This window comes from Myotis davidii, unplaced genomic scaffold (assembly GCF_000327345.1).
Source record: "Myotis davidii unplaced genomic scaffold, ASM32734v1 scaffold223, whole genome shotgun sequence".
In the NCBI taxonomy this organism is placed as follows: domain Eukaryota; kingdom Metazoa; phylum Chordata; class Mammalia; order Chiroptera; family Vespertilionidae; genus Myotis; species Myotis davidii.
The window spans coordinates 97,524-101,374 of NW_006294609.1; positions in this window are offsets into that span (position 1 = coordinate 97,524).

A 3,851-nucleotide genomic window follows, 5' to 3' on the forward strand; every position below is an offset into this window, starting at 1 on the left:
AACATGAAGCCTGGCTAAAAATACCCCACTCTCAGAGGCCTCAGAGCCCTGTCCTTACACCAGGCACGTGAATGTGCCCTTCAACCTTCATGCAAGAGGCCAGCAAAAGGCCCATTGGACGGATGAGAAAACTCGGGCCTTGCACCCATGAAGTCCCAGTCCAGGGCCCCAATCTCCAGGACCAGCTACAGTCTCCTGTCTCACCTCAAGGCCAGGTCTGGCCCCTGCCCTGCTCATTGCCTGTGACCCTTGGCAGAGGTCAGAGCAAGGATCAGTCTAGGAGTGGTCGGCAAACTGTGGCTCACAAGCCACATGCCGCTCTTTGGCCCCTTGAGTGTGGCTCTTCCACAAAACACCGACTTCTGCGCATGGGCCACAAAGTTTCCATCGCACTGTACGTGCACACCCGCACGTGGTATTTTGTGGAAGAGCCACACTCAAGGGGACAAAGAGCGGCATGTGGTTTGCGAGCCGCAGTTTACCGATCATGGGTCTAGGAGAAGCTCGGAATAGGATGAAGGCTCTGCCAGCCCCCACCCTGCGCCTGACTCTGTTCGGTGGCTCTCAGGCTGTAGAGCCACTTGCTGGGGGACAGAACCCTGAGGGCTTGGGCGGAGCCGATCCAGAAGAAGCTGGGGCAGCAGGAGGGCTCTAATTGTCTGTCCCATTGGTGAGTCAGTCCCGGTGGGCTTCTGGGTGACCACGGGCAAAGACACACCCTTTGTTTTGGGCTCATTAGCTGAGTGACTCAAGACAAGGCCATCCTCCCCGGGGCTCCTGCTCTCCACCTGTCACCTGTGGAGGTAAGGGAAGTGGACGTCAAGCGGAGAAGTATGAGGGTACCTGAAATCAGTCCTCCGGGGTGTTGTGGAGTGACTAACAGCCTAAACAAGCAGGTGGAAGCATTAACGGGAGGAAGGCAAGGGGTTCCTCCACGGTGCTCTTCGAGGAGGATGTCTGAGCTTCACCGTCCTTCTCTGCCCTCACCAGGCAATCTGGGAGGAGCCCTTGGCCTCTCCAGCTAGGAAAGGAGCAAATCTGCATGCCCTGTGGATGGCGGCAGCTCAGAAAGGGGCTCAGGGGGCCCCTGGAGAGAGCAAGGCTTGGCACTAGGTCTGAATTAGCTCAGCAAGAGCCCCCTCCCTGCAGCCGCAGGTGTCCACTCCAGCCGCAACTGTGGCCATGCCTAGGCCTGCCTTCCCCACCCGACTGGGTGCTTAGCAGGTCCCTGGTTCTAACTGTCGGCTGGGCTCCTGGGATCAAGACTGGCTCCCAATTTAGCTGTCACTGCCGGGTGGGTGGCTCTCGAAGGATCTGCATTTCTTGCAGGAATGGGGGAGGGGAATGAATCAAGTGCTGAGGCCTTGGGCACAGCCTGGGGACCCTGCTTTCCTGAGATCTGCCCCTGCACCAAACTTTGGGTCCTTAGGGACCAGAAGCCTCCTACTCATCCCTGGCCCAGGTCTTGTGCCCAGACAGAAGCTACCAAACTGGCTGCCCCCTCTAGGAGAACAAACAACCTGAGCCCATCTGCTGGTGATCACTAGGGAGCCCTAGACCCTTACCCCTCCCTCTGGAAGCAAGAAGAAGGGGCAGGTCCAGCCCTAAGAGCCAGGAGCCAGCACTGCATGTCCACACAGCCCAGATCTCCTCATCCTGGTGACCGAACATGAGGGCTCCAGGCCCAGAAGGTGTGTGTGGTGAGGGCCACCACTGTGCAATGCACATGCCCCATCAACAGTCCCCAGCAGCCCCTCAGAGGTGGGAAGTGCACGTGGCCAGACTGGGGGCCTGCCCAACACAGCTGACTCTAGGACGCCATCTTTTGGGAGGAGGCCTTTGCTTGGTGTGGAGGCAGGAGGGGTACAGAGATGGGCAGGCCCAGTGGAATTCTTATTGGGGATGCTGCCAGGGGTCAAGCTGTTGGCCCCTTCCCTATGCTGGGCCAAGGTTGGAATGGTGGGGGGCTTCTGGAGGAAGCAGTGGCTATGGGCAAATAAAGTCCTGGGAGGGGCTGCCAGAATGTGGGTCTACCTAAACTCCCTTGACCTCAATTTTCTTGTCTGTAAAATGGGTAGTGGTATCTGCATGACAGGACAGAATAGGTCAATGCACTTAGCAGGCCTGGCACAGGGTTCTCTCGGGCCTCAGGCAGGCAGCCACCCTCCATGGTAAGAGCAGATGGCATCTGGTGCACCCCCAGCTCCCTGGCACTGGGACCACATTCCCATCTGCCCACTCCAAGTCTTAGGAAAGATTACATCGGAGCAGCACCTGGGCAGCAGGCACGGGTTTGCGGTATGACCTTTGAGCTTCCGCCTGGGTCTCTCCTTGCACTATCCTGGGGAGGGCTCAAAAGGTATGCAGACACCGTGTCTCACCTCCCCGCTCCTCCCTGGGAGGGCGTTGAGAAACTGGCTGGCCCAGGTACCCCAGCGGGCTGCTGGGGCAACACCATCACAGGCCTGTCTCTCCAGAATGGAAACAAGGCTCCTGGAGCCGGTGGAATCAGCGACCTTCCAAGGAAGTCAAACTGTGTCCCTGCCAGCTCAGGACTGGCCATAGCCAAAGGATCCCCTGGTCCTAGCTGGATGCTATGAGCTTGAGTGAAAATCTCAAACTCTCCCTGCAGGGCCCTGCATGGTCCTCTCAGGGGACAGGAGAGGTGGACAAATGAGGGACATTGACCAGCTGACCTCTCCCAGGAGGCATTGGTGTCTGCTTCATCCACATGCTGCTCTGAGCTCGGAGAGACCAAGGGGATGGGTTGAGGTCACACGGCTGGGAGGGCTCTTCAGTGCCTGACGTGCTACCATGGAGGGTGGCCCTGGGGACCAGAGGGTGGGAATGAGGCAGTGCCAGACCTCATTGGAGGGATGGGCAAGCTTCTAGGAGGTTGTGTCTCATGTGTAATGGATCTGAGGAGGCAATTCAGGCAGAAGCCCAGAGCCGGCGAGGAGTGATAAGGATCAGCTAGAGAGCTGTCTCCAGCCCATGCCTGCTCCCGGGCCTCAGGGGCATGTGTCCGGAAAGCCTGGGGAACACAGACCAATGAGGCCCAAATGGTCTGTCCTCTCCGCCCCCAGGCAGGGCCTCCCGGGAACTGACGGGTGTCGACTACATTACAGGGGCAGGGCTCCACCAGGCTCTTCCCACGGGATCTCTCTGGGCTTGATCCCTAGGACTGGCTGCGCCCCTGACTAAAGGCTGCAGCCTCTCTCAAGCCATCCCCACTGGTTCCTCGGCAGCTGTCATATGCCTGCCCTAGCTGCCCACCCAGGGAGCACGCTGTCCCTCATGCTGTCCTGCACCTGCCCGCACCCTGTAAATGTGCCTTCGCAAACCGTCCCCACGTCTCCAGCCTGAGCAGTGAGCCATGCCCTGCTGGAGGCAGACTGGCCGGTCACCCAGCCCTGCTCAGCTCCCCCTCTGCCTCCACACCTACCTACCCCAGCCAAGGCCTACAGCCTACATCCGGAGTCATCCAATGGGCTTCCAGCGAGGAGGGCGCTGGCCAAGGTGCTGACCAAGGGGCAAAGGACACCGGTCCCACAGCCCGCAGTGCCTGATGCCCACCCACAGACCTGTGGCAGCTGGGAAACCCAGGCCCCAGGGAACACCTGGGTGAGGGGCTTCAGAAGTCTCTGGAGCTTTGAGCCTGGTTTTGAACTGGGAAATAGAGCAATCCCACTCCAGCAAAGGGCTGCGGGGCTGCGGGGCTCCAGAATCTAGTGGAGGCGGGAAAGGGAGCGGACCAAGCAGGGGCGCCTCTCCTCCCACCCGCGTCCTCCGGCCTCCAGACCAAGCCCTAAGCGGTGGCTGGCCACTCTGGGGACCCGCACACCCTGGCC